This window comes from Panthera uncia (assembly GCF_023721935.1).
Source record: "Panthera uncia isolate 11264 chromosome C1 unlocalized genomic scaffold, Puncia_PCG_1.0 HiC_scaffold_3, whole genome shotgun sequence".
Classification (NCBI taxonomy): Eukaryota; Metazoa; Chordata; class Mammalia; order Carnivora; family Felidae; genus Panthera; species Panthera uncia.
Window position 1 is genome coordinate 36,838,949 of NW_026057584.1, and position 19,413 is coordinate 36,858,361.

The window sequence follows — 19,413 nt, forward strand, 5'->3', positions numbered from 1 at the left end:
ACTTTTAGTGTTCTGTACTTTTATTTTTGCTAAGATTATTGACAAACCAATTCTTACACAAAGACAAAACGCACAGAGTGCATATGTATTGTTTCCCAATTGCTCATCTCTGACATTAACATAACTAATACTTTTCTTAAAATAGCATTACTCTACATTCCCTGCCATAACACATGAATCTCCCATGATCAAATATACATCAAACATAGGTCTGTCAGCTGAAGGAGATTAGGTAAATCCAGTCATGCCCATTTTCCTATCATAATATGGCCAAGGCAATGAAGACTGATAGATAGCTGTTTATTAGACAAACACTGTTTCCAAGAGTATTAATGTTTCTTGCCACTGAACAGGTCCAGTACAAAAAGTGGTAACAAAAATAGTAAAATTCTAGGTACACTTTGACCCCTAAGAAGGAATCTGTACAATTTAAATTATTTCTTCACTTTATTCTGAAAAATGAACTAGGAAACAAAGGCCTTGAAGAATCATTTTCACAGATACCAAGAACTCTTCCTCTACCTTGAATATTCCCCTTGAAGAGCTTTAGTCTTTAACATACTGATGCAGCTCAGTGCTTCTATGTTTGCTACCCTCCAAATACAATTATCGTTGTGCCATGGACTGTGCTAAACCTCAGAATACAAAAACAAATCTGACACAATTCCTGTCCTCGAGAGTTTAGAGCTTTGTGAAGAAGAAAGTCAACAGACACTTTTTATTCCTATTTTGTTGTGGTAAAAACACAACATCACCATGAGATCTACCTTCTTAACAACATTTTAAATGTACAATACAGCATTGTTAACTATGGACACAATGTTGTACAGCAGATCTCTAGAACTTATTCATCTTGCACAACTAACCCTTTGATTAATATCAACCCTTTGATTAATATCTCCTTGCTTCCTCCCTCCACCAGGCCCTGGCAACCACCATTCTACTCTCTGCTTCTATGGGTTTGACTATTTTAGGTAAGTAGAATCATACAATATTTGTCTTCCTGTGACTAGCTTATTTGACTTAGCATAATGTCCTGAAGATTCGTCCATGTTGTAACATATTACAAGATTTCCTTTTTTATTTTAACTAGCATTCCATTTTATGTATATACCATATTTTCTTTATCCATTCATCTATTGATGGACGTTTAGGCCATTCTTACATCTTGGCTATCATGAATAGTGCTGCAATAAATGTGGAAGTTCTCATATCTTCTGACTTCAATTTTTTTTGATAATACCCAGAAGTTGGATTACAGAATTATATGGTAGTTCTACTTTTAATTTTTTAGGGAGCCTCCATACTGTTTACCTTAGGATTTACACTATTTTGCATTTCAAACAATGTACATGGGTTCTAGTTTTTCCACATCCTCTCTGTCCTAACAGGTGTGAAGTGATAGTTCATTAGAGTTTTGCATTTCTCTGATGATTGGTGACATTGAGAATCTTTTTATAAACCTCTTGGCCATTTATATGTGTTCTTTGGAGTAATGTCTATTTGAGTCCTTAGCCCCTTTTTTTCCATTGAGTTATTCACTTTTTGCTATTGACTTATAGAAATTTCTTACATATTTTGGGAATTACCCCTTATCAAATATATAATTTGCAAATATTTTACCCCATTCTGTAGGTTGCCTTTTAACTCAGTTGATTATTTTCTTTGCGGTGCAGAAGTTAGCTTGCTGTAGTCACATCTATTTTTGCTTTTGTTGCCTGTGTTTTGGTGTAGCTGAAGACATCACACTTCCTGATTTCAAAACACATTACAAAGTTACAGTAATTAAAATAATGTAGTACTGGCATAAAGATAAACATACAGACCAGTAGGACAAAATAGAGAGCCCAGAAATAAATTCACACATATTTAGTCAACTAATCTTCAAAAAGAGGACCAAGAACATATAGTAAGAAAAGGATACTTTCTTCAAGAAATGGAGTTGGGGAAATTGGATATCTGCACGCAAAACGATGAAGTTGGACCCTTATCTTACACCAAACACACACACACACACACACACACACACACACACACACAGGAAAACCAATTCAAAAAAGATTAGACTTGAAAAGGAGGCCTTTCAAAAAAGAAAGAAAAACTTCATGATATTGGTGTTAGCAATGATTTCATGGGCAATAGATATTTTTAATGTTATATTGTGTGATATAAATGGTGCCACTTTTTCCCAAGTATCCTGTTTGACATCCACTAATTTACATGGTGGCTGAGGATATTCTTAGTATGTAAAGCAAGTTGAACTACATTTACAGCTGGGGGTGGGGGGGGTGGTTATACTTAACTGACTATCTGAAGGGAAGCAAAAATCCTAAACAGGGATATAGTGTCCTTGAGAAAGAATCACATGGACAAATGTCTGGAAGGGTGACCAGATCCCACAAGCAAGTGTGAGTGACAGAGGGGAAAAATGGTTGCTGGTCCACTGGGGCCGGTACCAGACCCCATCTAGACTCAGCAAATTGATGGCATATGTGACCTTGGGAAGGGAATAATCCTATCATCAAATGAAAGGACTCCAGATATTTGGTAACATGTCAGGACCCAATCAAACCTCTTGAGGGCACCTCTCACCTCTTGAGAACCCCAGATGGAAAAGAGCTCTCTGCTCACCATGGTGGAGATTACTAAGCCAACCCATGGTCCCGTGGCACAGGGAAGATAGCTTTGGTGGCAGTGGTATCTCAGCATGTTCAAGACCATTTCTTCATACCACTAGAGGTAAACCCAGAGCGATGAGCCAGATCTAAAGTTTCTATACCCTGTGAGAAGGATATCCAAAAGGTTTTTGAGACTTTTAATAATGGCAATGGTTTAATCACATTCATGTTTCAGCACAATCACTCTAATGGGCTGGAATGAATTAAGGCATGATCACCCTAGCTTGACCTGAACCAGTGGTTATCCCAACACTGCCCTTTGTGCTTGACCACAGATAAATCAAGAAAACACAAACAGGTATGAGAGGGGAATAAAATTTTGTCTGTTCACCAGGGATGACCCAGCTAGGAAATACATAGAACAGTTAGGGGTCCCAATGAGCAATCAAACCATCACCAATAAAAAATTTAAATGTTATATTTTGGGGTGGGGTTGAGGAAGACAAAACAATGGTTCAGATATTTGGTTATCAATGAAAAAGAGAGACTGCAATAACCACATGTATTTGAAAATTCTTTCAAAAGACAAAAATTTCATGTTATATTTTAACCTTCAAGTGTCTCCACTGAAAGGCAAAAATTATAGTAGATGGATTATTCAAGAAATGATTTAAACACTTAGACAATAGATTCTCAAAAAAAAAAAAAAAAAGATCCAGGTTGGCAACCAATTGTTTGGACCATAACACACACATAAGCCAACCCAACACTCCACCATAGACCTTCTGGTGGCCCGAGGCCACTTTCACTTGTGAACCATACTGATCCATTTAAGGCCCATAAATTTTCCCATAAAGTAGGTCCTTTCAAATGTATACTATGAGTTAGAAATCAAAGGAACATACTTTGGGAAATAATTTTTGTGACTCATCTCTCTCTATAGGCTACAACTACTTTACCTTGGTCCTTGTGATGATGAAGTATGCACGTATTACCAAATACTCAGAAAGTCTTACATAAGCATAGTTAAAATGAATTAAGGAGCTACTCCCATAAAGTTAAAATGCCACCCACAAATCCTGTGAGGGTAGCACTGAGGGAAAAAAGTTGAAAAGAGAAAAAGGAGATTTATAGATTTTAGCATCGCTCCCAATATATATAAAATATATAGTAAACACTCTCCATTTACATGTGGGAAAAACATATTCAGTTTCTAACTATGCATTCAGGTAAAATATTCTAGAACTCTGCTATTTCTCCATAACATACATCAGGAGAGGCATCTGCAATATTAATTCTAGGAATATCCAAATAAAAATTATATTCTCTATCCTTCAAGAATTTCAAGGGTCTGGTTCCATTTCCTTGCTCAATAGTCACAGAAACATTCCATGACCTGCCTTGCATCTGTTGTTTTAAAATAACTTCACAATAATGTATGATTTCTATTCTTATTTTGTTAAAACCATGGGCATTTGCCCAACCCGTAAACAAAAACAGCATTCTAGAAACCGCCAGACATCAAGTATGCAATTTTCTTCCCTAATACTTGGTCTGAAAGAAAGGCTACACTTGCACATTTACTGTAACCATTGTGCGTGCTGTTCATATTCTGCCACCATCTAGTTAAATTCATTCTTAATGAGTCACATCATGAAGCACTGTATATTTTTGTTGCTAAATTTATTAACATATACTTATGGGCATACAGTTATACAATTTTTCTTGCGGTATTTGTGTTTGGACTAATTTTTGCTAATTTTCTTTTGTTTTTCTAAAGAATATTTTTGTCTTTCTAAACCTCAAGAACTACCTTTGATGTGGTTATCAAAGAAGAATCCAGAAGTTTTGGTATTCTGAAGCATATATTCCTAATATGTAATACACATCCATAGAAAATGTCTCTGGAAGATAAACCTAGCATGTAAATTTTACATTCAAAATTTCCCCCACTGGATTCAGTCCCAGGTATTAGAAATACAAGGCAGCAATTATAATGAGTGTATTATGGCAATAAATTTCATACTTACTTTCAAGACCTATGAGCTATCAGAGTAAAACAAAGTGATCTATGTTGTGATCGGTGAGAATAAGAACGCAGTAAGGAAAATAACAATATGAGACAATAGAAATGAATATGGGCTTTAGAGTGAACAGACATAGTGTGAATAAGAGTTTTACAGGAAGTGTTTTAATCTCGTAGAATCTGTGTCCTGTACTGGAAAATGGGAATAATAATACCCACCTCAAAAAACTGTTGGAAAACTTAGAGAAAATATGCTTGAAAATTCTTAATTTTGGATACACAGAGTCAATTAACATTAAGTAAAAAAGCAAGTTAATAATTCTGTGCCATTTTATTCTACATACCTTGGGCATTTTACATGTAGATCTACATGTGCTTACGTCATATTAAGCATATTATCTACTTACAAAGCCAGCTATACCAACGCACACAAAAAATCCACAATGAAGCAGAATTATGTGAAGACTTGAGTTAGATAAAGTGTGGAGAGATCTTATTTTCCTATTAAGGTCAGCTATATACATGTATCATTATTAAATAGGAAGTTGGACATCTATTCAATGTCAAGAAAAGCCATTTAGCCACTGATGATTCACATTTTGCCTTGCATAGTCTGGCAGGAAACTGGCATATCACTTATTGGCAAATTTGAACGGTATTAAATTGAACAGGTAAAAAATAGACTTGTGAATTAACCAAATTAAATTTGCAATACATGTTTCCGAATGGCATGGACTAAGGAATGCTGATGTAATATACAGAAAGCACAAGGATTCACAGCACAGGCATCTTTTCCAAAATCAAACCTTTAGAGCATACCAGAATGCCCTACTTGGATAACAGAGTATCTGTCCGTCAGATGTGTGGCCTTGAGCCCGCAGTCTCCATCACAGTTAGAAGTCACTGGTCCTTACTCTGTCAACTAGATGCTAAGGTAAGGCAAAGGTCCATGGTCATCTGTCTGGTAAGCCATACATACTCATCTTCACTTGCTTTTATAAACACCCTATCTGCACTTCCAGTTCATGTATAATGCCATTTTTGTTCTGACTCACTTCTCCACTTTGCTTCCAAGTTTTTGACTATTTCCTGGATCCAGACAATCTCTTGACTCTCTGATCCACTATTTTCAGCCTTCACTGTAGCTTGGATCTTTAATTCTGCTCCCCCCACCTCACTCCTATTCCCTTTCACTCCTCTGGTGATGGAAAATCATCTATAGTGTATTAATTCCAGGTATGCACACTTTAGGGAGTCAACGGAGGCAAGGATTTATTCCAACATTATAATCACTGAACGGGCAAAGGGAATCCCTATTATGCTTTTAGGAGTGAAATTATGCCATTCATCCAAGGGAATATGAGTTCTCAGAGAGGAACTGCTCATGCTGCATGAACATTTTCAGAGGGATATTTTTTACTTTTGTGTGTTCAACATAACAACCAAAATACAATTTCATGGGAGGTAGGAAGAACCTGGAATTGCCTCTCTTAGATGTTGACTTTTTTAGTTTTTCCACAAATCCAAGTAAAATCAAAATATAACTAATTTAGAATACTAAACTAACTCCAAAGGCTTGACTGGATCCTTCAGCAAAATTAGACCTCCTGGGCACAGTCCCAAGAGACAAGCTGATGTCCTGATGTTTCAAAAACAGTAACAAAGAAAAATGAGGTTTCCAACCACCAGTCTTTTTTCCATTTTAAACAAACAAGTCTTGGAATACTGATTTTAACCATGGCAAACCCGTCCTCAGCACACAGTCTGGATATCACTGGAAGATACAGGCTCTGTCAGACTAGCACCTCTCTGTATTTGGGATGAATGGTAGTTTTATTTCCAGAGTGTTCTGCATTTCTAAGTTGTGCTTCTCCAATGTCCCAAAATGTGCACTGCTATGAGCTTCTGAATCTCATTCATTGCAGTGTTCCTAAACAGAGACCAGATGAGATGCCCTTTCCAAAGCCAGCCACTAGTCTCGATAACCACTGCTATTCCCTTTCAGAAAACTGCCAAAAGTCCAGGTTGGACCCATGGTATAGAGCAAACTCTTAATTGTCTCCTAATGAGGACAACTTTTTTCCCTCTCTTTCCTGACCCATGCTACTCTGGGCATTCTTTTGTATATGCCTCCTTCTCCCTTGTAAAGCCCAATGTTATGATCATAATAGATAAGCCTGTCTACCTCATGAGATTTTCTTCTCATCTCTTAAGGGCATGGCATCCAACCAAACCTAGATTAATTTCACGTTAGAGATCTTTCACACAATGAGCTTCAAAGGAAGAGCAGCAGAAAGGAGTTGACATTTTTCTTAAATGGCAACAAAACAAACTACCATGTTGAAGTCAGAATATATACCATGAGTCATGTGTAGCATACCTGTAAAATTGTTCTCTAATACCCAGAAAACCAAAGGTAGCTGGGGGCAGAAAATACTTTCCCCTCACAAAACAATTAATGGGATGGAAATGAGGATCAACAACACAGAAGCCCAGGGTCATAGGTGTGCCCCTTCAAACACAATGGATGCTTGCTACAGCGCTTGCAGCCACAGACTTCTCGGACACTCCCAAATACTTGCCAAGTCATATCTGCTCTGCTAGAAAAACTTCAGTCAAGGCAAGAAGAAACAACTCTCTAAAGATAAACTCAAGCTCAACCTAAGAAATGTGGCATAATTCTACAGTGTCATGAAGAAGGAGGAGCCAAGAAACGCATCTGTCATGTTGCAGGCAAAGAATGGTATATATGGGCAAAAGGAAATGGTATAATAAGGCAGGGAGGCAGAGCTGAGAATAGCAACATAAAGGCTTCCGTACATTTTCCTAAATGAAACTGAAAGGCACAGAATGCATGAACACTTTTTGTTAGATGGGATAAGATCTCTTTTTCTTCGTCCAGCTTTCAACAAATACTCACTTAATACCACCTGCTGGCTCTGTAAGACATACAAATCTCTGTTGATACAGATGTACTTAGTGCCAGGCAGAGGTAACTTTAATTTTAGCATCACTGTTACATGCCTTTCACAGTGTGTTAATTTCACAGTTGTCTTTACATGTTTCTAAATGATTCTCCACAACTAGGCAGGGCTCATGGAAAAAGAACTACCTGTTTATGGACAAGTTTTCAAAATAGCCATACCATATATACAACTTATAAATGCAGGGAGCAGTGACTGCATTATCATCAGTCATAAATAAGTATGTGTTTCTAATCGTTGGGTCATCATTCCCCCCTAAAATAACACATATCTGTTCATGTCAGTTCTCACAGCCAGTAGATGTTGTTAACTCAGAACATGAGAAATAGAAAGGACCACATGTGTGACTCTAAACAAAGAAAATGTATGTGGGATAGCATTGATTTACACATAATTATAATTAATATTGAAAATTTTTTTCCAATAAAATGTCTTTTTGATTCTATAAGGTAAGAGACTGACAGGATTCCTGAGTGCCATTCCTGATCAATTTATTATTTCCTTTTCCATCACTGTTTAGTTCTCAGATGTGTAGAATGTGATTGGATGGATGGATGGATGGATGATTAACCATGATTAATCACATATCTTCCCCTTAGCTTTCCTTCCTTTATCATCTGAAATATATTCTCTTGATCTTTTAGGAATCTTGGTTTCTTAATTCTTTTCTCCTCTTCCATTAATTTTCAAATGTTACATTTCTTTCACTCCTCCCCAATGTATTCAGTACATTCAGGATCCTCAGTTCCTAAAGAATGGCAAACGGAGCCTGTACTGCACTTCCCCCTATCAAAAAGATCTGGATTTTAAACTTCCCCATGCTACACACTTTCCTTTCTATCAGCTCTTTTTAAATCTTAATAAGAATTTTAAATCTTAAGAATTTAATAATAAGAATTAAAACTTTTTTTTTTCTCGGAAGTTGTCCCTGCCAAGGTCTCTGATTTTCCACTACCAAATTATCAAGCAATAGTGATCACTTAATCATTCAAAGAATTCTTGACTCTCATTCCTAGAGAGCCTAGGCAGGAAAGGTCCTCAGCACTGCCTGCCACATAGTTGCTTGACAGTAACTGAGCACTGTCAGTGGCAAGCCACAGCAGGCTAAGAAAAGAGAAAATTGGTGCAAGTAACAGGATTTCAAAAAAGTTCAAAGCTCAATGTCAAGAGAATGTTGTCAGAAAAGACCAGGTAACCTAATAGTGAAGAGTGTGGGTCCCTGGGGTCTCTGCCAGGGTTTCTCATTCTGGCCTTGCCACTCACAAGGCATGTGACCTGAAGCAGGTTACTTAGTCTGTCTGTGCCCTAATTTCCTCTGAGTCTTTTCTTTTTTTTAATATTCTTTTCTTTTGGGCCTGAAATATTACAGGTCTCTTCAATCCTTTAGGAACTTCTATATCTTCAGATGATCTCTACAACCAAAAACTTCTTCCTGTAAGTATCCCCAAAATAGGATTTTTCTCTTCATTACAAAGTTGTATCTCAGGTTCTGAATTCCCTTCTACTTTGAAACCTTACTTTTTTTTTTAACAACACATGTTGAGAATTTTAATAGTCTTCTCTGACACAAATATATTTTACCTTCTTCTAGAAGCCCCATCACCTTACATAAAAAGACAGTCTTCTTTTCTATGTTCACAAGGTACGTTTTCAGAAGAATCTAAAACCCTCACATTTCTTCCATGTTTCTGATCTGACTGTCCTATTCTGTTCTAGTTCTCCCTTTTCTATTCTCTTTTACTCAAAGTTTCCTTCATCCTCTTTATTCATTTCACCCAGATTAATCCAATTTCACCCACACTTTCAGCTCCACAGCTTTTCACATCAGTTTGGCTGATATTTAAGCATGGTGGATACAGAAACAATGTCCCTAAACTCACAAAGCTTGTATTTTGTCTGGGAAGGGCAGACAACAAATCAGGAAATATGTAATGCATAGGTGATAATATGCTTGTAAAGAAAATTAAGCAGGCTAAGAGGACACTATCTACAGGTAGAACTATCCAGGTAGCTTGGTTAAAGGGGTCCTTTCTGATAAAATGATATTTGAGTAGATACTTGAATAAAGGGAGGGAGTAAAAATATTAAAAATCTGATTTCTTGTTCTAGGTAAAAGCCCAGGCATCAGTGTTTTTTAAATCAGGAAAATTATTTCTATTAGCTTCAATTTCCCTCTCTGTAAAATGACGATAATAATTAGGGTTGCTGTAAACATTAGAAATAATGTTTAACAAAAGATTAGAAAAACCTGGTGCAGTAAGTGGCAGTTATTATTATCTCGCATAGCTATGCAAACTTGTTGAGTGTCAAAATTTAGTAAACACACCTATTATTTTATGAAAACCACCTAAAAAGCATTTCAGAGTTTATAGCAAATTATGTCAAGCTGATAATACATAAGGCAGCATAATACACTGAAAGGAATACAAGTTTGAAAAAAACAGAAAAATCTCTGAATCCAAGCACTGGATATTACTGGATCTAAGATCTTGGGAAAGTTATACAATCTTTCCAAGTTTCACTTTCAACTGTATAATGGGTTGTGTTAAGGATTAAATAAATTGAAATATGAAAAAGGCTTAGCATAATCGTTGACCTAAGCAAAAGCTGGTTTCTTTCTGCATACCTTCTCCTACACTTACTTAGGTAAAGTCACACCATTTGGTCATATAGTCAGATGCATAGAATTAAACATGTCACCTCTTATAAGAGAAATATTTAAAATATGATCCCACGTGGTCATGATAATCGTGAGGTCATAGGGGTATGAAGGGATATCAAGGAGAACAGAAAATATAAGGGCTTATAATCAACTGCTTCTACCAAATTCCCTAAAATTCTATATAGAGAGAAGCTTTTTACAGAAATTTTTTGCTCAGTAAAGTTTTCCCAAATCAGGAGTGCTTTTTTATTTTGCCAAAAGTAAGAAAGTCCCTCTTAATGGGATTTGACTTTCCTAAGCCCCAATAATCAAAAACCCCACTTATAAAACCCCCTCCAAAGGAAAACAAAAAGGCCCTGAAGTCTAACAAATTATTGCATCAGATATTTATTTTTTTTATTTTATTATTTTTTTTAACGTTTATTTATTTTTGAGACAGAGAGAGACAGAGCATGAATGGGGGAGGGGCAGAGAGAGAGGGAGACACAGAACCTGAAACAGGCTCCAGGCTCTGAGCCATCAGCACAGAGCCTGACTTGGGGCTGGAACTCATGGACCGCGAGATCGTGACCTGAGCTGAAGTCAGACGCTTAGCCGACTGAGCCACCCAGGCACCCCGCATCAGATATTTATTAAATGTAAAAGCAAAAAGATGTTCCAAGTCAATGAAAGAGAACAACCAAAGATACCAACACAAAATAAAGTGGCATCGCTTTGAAAAATTCTTTTAAATCAGAAAGCAAGGTGTAAAACAGAAAAGACAGAATACAATCCAAATCCTGACTGGATCCCAAATCTGGACATTTGTCCCCTCACAGATGATAGACTAAAATGGTTCATTCATTTAGCAAATTTTCCTGAGAGTCTACCACGTGTCAACTGTCTTTCTAGGCAGTGGGGATGCCACAGCAGACACATATGAAAACACCTGCCCCTGGAACACACATACCAATGGGGTAACGATGACTGGTAAGTGAATATCTGGTAGGCAGATGATGATAATGAGAAGTGCTACAGAAAAAAAATAATAAAGGCAGAAAGTAGGGATACAAAATGCTGGGTCCAGGAGAGTGGGCTTCCTATTTTAAATAGGGTAGCCAGGGAAATCCTCCCCACTCTTAAGGGAATGTTAGGGGAAAGATCTCATGGACATGAAGGAGTGAGTCATAAAGACACCAGGGAGAAGAGCACTCCAGACAGAGGTAATCACAAGTGAAGAGCTTCTGAGGAAGGACTTAATAAGGATCATTAAGCAAGTGCAAGGATGTATGTGTGGCTGACATGAAGTGGGCCAGGGAGAAGAGTAGGGGACAAAACCAAGAGGTTTCTCATGGGCCAGATCCCATAGGTAGGGGGGCACTAATAGGGCTGTGTCTTTTACTGTGAGATGGGGAGCCACTGAGGAAAAGACTGAAATGAGCTGACATTAAACCACTGCTGTATTGATTGATGTAGGTATGTATTGGAATGGACAGCAGCAGGGAGACAATAATCAAGATGAATGATGACAGTGGCATGGACTGTCATCTAGACTGAGGTTTCATCCTGAAAAAACTCCCCTTTGTAAGATGGGAAGACTGAAGAAGTGGGTTGGTTTGTTTGTTTGTTTGCTGTATATGCGGGTGGAATGGAGATCAGTTTAAGGAGTCTAGTAAACATCCAAATAGCAACACCCAGTAGAGACTGCAGTTGAATATACATGTCAGAGTTCAGGGGAGTGGTCCTGGCTAAAATATAAATGGAGGATTTTTCAGAGTATGGATAGCATTACTGAGAGAAGATGAGATAAGCCTAGAGAGAGTGTGTGCAGATGATGAAGAAGAGGGGCCTGAGGACAGTCCCCCCAGGGGTTCAAGGAGATAACACACAACTATTGGAGGAGCAGAGAAGCTGTTGGTGAGTTCGGAGGACAAGGAGAGAGTCTATCTCCTAGGAGCTCCATGAAAAGGATATTTTAAGGCGGAGGGAATGATCCACAGAGGCGAGGGGGCGGGGATGTTGCCTCTGTGTCAGTGAAGATCAGGGCTGAGTACTGATCATTAGCTACAGCTAATGCAACAGGGAGGTCACTAGTGAAGAGTCAGTGGAGCAAGTAGTGGGAGGGAAGAAAAGGAGGGGCAGGAATTAGTGATATCAAATAAGGACATCTCTTTGAGGGGCTTTGCTATAAAAGGAAACTGAGGAAAGACTGCAGATTGGAGAAGTGGAGTGAAGAGAGGGATTCTTTTAAAGTAGGAGGAATTACAACATCGAGAAGAAAAGTTTGATGACAAGGAGGGAGAGGAGACCACTGCTGAGGCAGCAGCCAGAGTCTGGAAGAGTGAGGGAGTCTTAGTCCCAAGCAAAGGGGCTGGTCCCAGACAGGAGTAAAGAGTGGGGTCCTGGAGAGCTGCACTCCCTAACAGGAAGACAGGGAGGGGAGCGTGCCCAGAGGCAAGAAAGAGGCTGATGTGGAAGAAAAATAAGTCCCCCTAACATATCAGAGGAGTTAATGCTATTGGTCTCTCAGTGAACTAAGTATGGAGAGCTATAAAGAGGCTGAAGCTGCTGCCCCAGCTGCTGATGTGAACCCAGAAGGTATAGACACGTGAGAGGCCCAGGTCATTATGGATCTTAGGGTTGCCACACAAGTAGTCTGTTTGGGATCGGGCAAGTAAGGGACGTGAAAGTGGAGGGAAGGGAGTGGAGGAAAGGCCACACACAATCTTAAATTCAATATTTCACTCCCATTAAAGATAAGCTGTTTATAAGCTTCAGTGTAGGGCACATAATTCTATGTAAAAACTCTGTGGTTCCTCTTCCCAAACATAAATCATGATCATTCCACACCCTGCTCTCTGGGAGTCCTCAAGGCAAAGAGACAAGACTCGAGGTATAGTAATAAAAATCTGGGTATTATAAAATCCACCCTGAGCTCCAAGAAGAAAAGAATAACAAGAAGAGAGCTCTGAAAAGTACTTATTTACCCAGGCACATTTCAGTATTATAAAATTTTATTAACATCCTCAGGAACCCAAACGCCCACCTTGATACCTATGGGAGATTTTTTTTTTAACTCAATTATGAATATACGTGCTTTAAGGATGAGCTATGAAGTCTTTTTGGACTAAATGCCTTGATAAAATAATGAATATTAAATACGTCTCCGAGCCACAAAAAGGACTGATCACAAGACAGTGTCTGTAGTAGCTGAGGAGTGCCCCCTACAGTCGAACGTGCACAACGCAAGCAGATGACCAGGAAAGAACAGAGCCGCAGTGTTTGAGGATTCTCAGTAAGGCGGCAGTGAAAGAAAGGTAAGAAACCTCGGCTGAGAAAATGGGACTTTAAAGCCTAAGAAATATGCGGACACTATGAATGCCTATTTTTACATATTTGTGAACAGCAAGGAATGAAAAACTTTTGCATGATTTTAACTGTCACCACCTATTGCCTACACCTAAAGAAAATATAACCTGTTAGTCAAGTCTGTCTTTATTCTTTGGTTATTTTACATCAGTATTTGAATATACATGAAAATAATAGTGAAAAGAAACATTACATTTTGCTACGCAAAAGAAAATTGTATCTGGGATCAGAGATCATTTGATGTCAGTAACATAAAAAGAAAATACAACATATTTATTAAAATGAAGTTCTGGTTTGAGGTTTTATTCCTTTTTTGTAAAGACTTTATAGAGAAGTATTTACTTTCTGTGAACATTCTCTCTTAAAATATTAATGATTTTGAAAATAAAAATCATAAGAAGACATGAAAGACATATCCCGTGGTTATCAATATATTTTAAAATGCTATATAAGGGTATACAAAAATATCATGTCAAATATGTTACACTGATATTCAGTATTATACACTGTATAAAATATATTAAAATATTATTTGAGGTGCATAAAGTTTTATGGTATATCAACAAATCAAAGTAAATAAATTTCATATGTAATAATATACTCCAGTTGCAATTTCTATTTATAAGAAAAAGGAGAGACAAAAATATATACCAAAAACCTTTGAAATTTTTTAAGGGAAATGTTCTGAATACTACTATAGGTGCAATCTAAGTGTACCAATGTATTGGAGGTTTGTAACTATTAAATTAAAACCCAGAAGTATACAAATAGTTAGCAGTGGACACAGCAATATTTATCGAAGTTAATAGCCTTCTACATGATCTTTGAATAAATACAGATCTTTGGAAAACTGTGTTAAACATAAAATGTCCATTTAAATTCAATTTCACATACATTCACGAGATATACTTAAGTATATATGATTAAATTGATAGGTTATACTTTAAGAATTTTCCTAAAGAATGTTTCTCACTCTCAGGAAGAGGCAATGGGGGCCATATGGTTTAAATACTTGTCTTTTTCTTATGAATTTAATAAAATATAATCTAATATCAATATATCATTGCTTCCTTTAAAATTTTAAATAAAATTGTGAAATGATGAAAATTACAAAATATATTATTCCCCATAGGTTATAAAAGCTCCAATATTTAAGAAAAATTGCTTGATACGTAAATCTTTCCAGGTATTCTAGTTATTGACCTAAAAACCACAATTGTCTCTTCCCACCTTGTAATAATATATATGTGATGCATTCAGATGGTAAAACACTTGTGGAAATGCCTGCTAAAAAAAATATCAGTATGCAGACCCCTCAAATGTACATTCAAATTAAATAATCTGGCTGTTTTCGTATTTAATTATTCTTTTGACTTCACTCACCCACTTATAGAATCCTTGCCAAAATACAGTTTAAAATTAAAATGATACTTTTCTAATATGAAATAATTACAATATTTCCACAGTATAATGATTTCTCAAGCTTTAATTCAAAAAAAGGGAAGAAAAAAATAAAGAAAGAAGGATAGAAAGAAAGAAAGGAATAAATAAATCCCACTGATGGATTAAATAAATTAACATTTATAAAATAACATTTATAAAATTAACAATTTCCAGAAGAAATTGAAATTAACAACTTTCAAAAATAGCACTGACCCAGAATGAAATTTAATGTCCCTAGATAACAATTATAAATAAGAAACTAAAATGCACCCCAGCTGCAAATATTATATATGTTGAGTATACAGACTGAACTTGTAGAAATGTACCAAAGAGCAATTAAGACAATTTTAAAGAAACTTTTATTCAGATTGAAAATACCACTGTAGGTTGTATATATTCTCTTGGTGTTTAGAAGATATCATAAATCCAGTCACTTCCTCACGCCCCAGAAAATTCGAACATTTTTTAGAAAGGCGATTGCTTTCATACTATTCCTACCATGAAAAATGCTACCTTTTTTGGCTAATACAAAGAAACCACAATTAACAGTGAAACCATAAATACTTTCTGTGTTAACCACAAATGGCCTTTCCCATAGAGAAATGGCTTACATGTGTTCTAAATGTGTTTGGTTTCATTTTGTATGGAAGGAGCTGTGGGTATGTTTTTATCTAAGAAAAGAACATGGCATGCACATGCACAGCTTTCTAAAATGAGAAACACTCATTGAATTTAATCGGAGTTTTGTCTGGGCCGGAAATTCAGAATTAAGCTCCATGGGTGATGATTTTGGATTCTCTGGACAGGGCTTGAGGTTCTACTTGCCAAACTTTCTTGGACTCTCAGTGCAACACAAGGCAGGAGGACTTGTGCCTGTGTCATATTACCATATCTTGGGTAACTGTGGTCGATCTCACGAACGCATAGTCTTCACACATTTCCCCTTGATTAACAGTTCAGTTTGGGTCAGTCCCACACAGCCCTGTCAACTGCTCTGGTTCAGTCCTCTGTGTGTGCCTGTATGCGTGTAGTTGTACCTATTTTTTTTTTTTTTGAGTATTTACTCATTATGTGAACATCATAAAGTCTGTGGAAATCTACGTGTGTTGATGTTAAAAATGATTTCTCTATTTAGATACATGTGCTGGGTCATTTTTTTTTAAATGTTGCCCACACTCTGAGAATACAGAGGAAAGAGGAAGGCCCTCACACAATATGACCTTTTGCTCACATCCATAACTGAGTCTCTACTTGGAAAAGGTCAAAATGGAAATTAAATCAAATTTTATTCTGTAGATTTTCAGCACTCATGTACAAAATAAAATAAGGAAATCCAATTGAAAATCAGAAATTGTTCAGAGTACTCTTTACCCAACTGAATTTATACCTACAAAATAAACACATTTGAGCAAAAGATTTTCCCCATACAAATTATCTTTGGAAAACTTTTTGAAAAAATGTGTCCCAATAAAGATGCACCTAGTCCTCCATTTTAAGTTGATCTTAGTAACTCATGGGACTATCACAAAACATAAAAAGGCAACCTTCCCATCATTTGCAAGCTTAAAACAGTAAACTGAACATTTGTTTTTGCATTCTGTTTAAATGTGCTAAGAGAATTATTAGTTTTAAAAGAAGGAAAGCTACAATCTTCAGGGCTCTATAAATTCTCTCATAAAAAAAAAATCTGAGTGTCCATTGCACTAAAACCAGCTAAAAAAGAAAAAAAATCAGTTCAGAAAATTAATAAACTCAATTGTTTAAGCATCATGAAGACAGAACTATTGATTGAGCTATCAGTTGATTGCTTTTTATAATTTTTGAGTTTGTGATTGATTTGAATATAAAATCAATTATATAAAAATCAATTATAAAAAAAGGCAGATGATCTGTGATTCAGAATTAGGATTCTGTGTTTGGTCGATTAATTTGCATGAAGATGAAGTTTAGAGAGGGTGTGGCAGGGAGCTTTTGTTGGGATGGGGGCCTCAGTCCCCCAAGGAAGAAGCAATGCAATTATCCTCAACTGTATGTCTTTATTTACCAGAATTTTAACTGTTTCCCCTTTATTTTGTGCTACTTGGTAAAATAAAATTTGGAAAGTCTTTTATTCTGCTTCCACCCATTATCTTTTTAAAAAGTGGATACAAATATATAAAGTCAAAAACCCGTATTAGTCTTTGAAATATTGAGAATTAAGCTTCTCTGTAACCAAGGCAGCTACTCCATATTTAAAAGTTTATCAGATGAACCTGGTTGGCTCAGTCAGTTAAGTGTCCGACTTCCGCTCAGGTCATGATCTCAGGGCTCATGAGTTCCAGCCTCATGTCGGTCTCTGTGCTGACAGCTCAGAGCCTGAAGCCTGCTTTGGATTCTGTGTCTCCCTCTCTCTGCTCCCCGCCCCACTCATGTTCTGTCTGTCTCTCTCTCTCCTTCAAAAATAAATAGATGTTACAATTTGTTTTTTAATTTTTATCAGATGTATACTATTAGAAGGGCATGTGTCATGAGAAACACTATGATTTTAATTATAAAAAACTTCGAACAAGGTAATGAAAATAAAATACTAACCTAATGAGAAAAATTATAAATACTTTTGGTTAATCCTTTAGTGTTTCTTCAAAAAGAAATTGAAAAGCAATAAAAAAATTCCTAGAAATAATTTTAGTATAACATGGTGTTAAGAAGACAACTTTTCAGGTTGCTAATGAAAGATATAAATTTGTTCTATCACATAATGATTCATATCATCATTTAAGTCAAAATAGCTTTTATAAAGATGGCAGGGAGCAGGAAACAAAAGAGAAAAAAATTGATTTTAAATATTTAAAGATCTCTCCCCACACACACAAAAAAATATATTTCAAAACAGAACTATTTCTCTCCTCAATATATTTCCATCCTCAATACATTTCGATTTGCAATACCAGCAAAAGAAAACAGATATAATTGCACCACCTATAATCAAGACTATTTTTACTGCCACAAGAATGTTAAAACAATAGTATTTTACAAACAGCATCAGTCTTATAATGATGTCTTAAAAAAATACTCTCTCATCTTTTACATTCACTTATTTATGAAATGACTATGAGAAGTTTCCTTTCAAGACGATTCTCAAAATTCACCCAAGGATTGCCATTCATTTTCCAAATGCTGAAAATTCTCAGGAGAAACATATTGGGTTCTTTGCCTACCCGTATCTGATGTTTCTTAAAGTGAGACTCATGAATTACATTATAATTTATCTCTAACACTTGCTTAAAATGCAGATTGAAATAGCCCAGGTCGGGCCTGGGAATAGGCATTTAACCATTCCTCCAGGGCTTCTGACACTCACAGAAGTTGGAAATGCCCTAGAATGGAAACCCTGGGAGCACAGGGCCTTAGTAATCTGTCTTCCCTCTGCACCTGGACCAGCGCTACTTTGACCAGACACCACTGTAAACGCATAAATGCACTGCTGCCCTAATGTCTGAGACCCACAGCCGTCCTCAGGTTCTGCCTGCAGAGGGTGGGTCCCCTCTTCCTTAAATTCCTGCAGCACACACCATGCGCCCAGTTCTTGGAACGCGTGGGAAGCCAACGCCTTGCTTTGTGTTACTGAACTGAACTGCCATTCCAACTAGATTATGAATTCCTGAAGGAGAAGATTTGGATTTGGGTTTTTTCTTTTCCTTTTTCCTCATTCAACATTCACTATAGAAATATTGAGCACTTAGTCCATGCCAAATACCATGTCTAGAACTGGATATAGAAGAAAAAAGAAAACAGGTATGTTCCCACAGGTCTGGGAACTCCGTGAATGGATATCAGGAGGGATGACCCCACAACCTAGAGGGCAATGCGGACATTTTGATGGGTGCTTTGTCAGTGAACACAGTGGTGTCAGAGCATTTATAAGTACATACATATTATTTCATTATATACTTCTCTTTTATATCTCCTATGTATTATAATTATGGCATAACAGATTTTTTAAAAAGACGTGTGTAAGTAGATATTATCTGTGAATTCCATTGATTACTAAATTAAGCATCACAGAATACACATTATCAAAAGGGGGCATACGTTTGAAAATCACTAACCTGGTGAACATTTTAATATTAACTTGAAGATTCCCATAATAAAAGCAGAGTGATATTTCAAAGTAATTGCTTAAGAAAAATGGATAACTTAATGGAATAAGGATTACAATTTCGCCAATGACTTGATTCTACTGTAAACTTTCCTTTAGTCAATAAGAGTTTTCACATTCTCACGTTTCAGATGCATACACTACTGGTCTGTAGTTAAATACTATTCTACATGACAGATAGCATGTGACCAAAA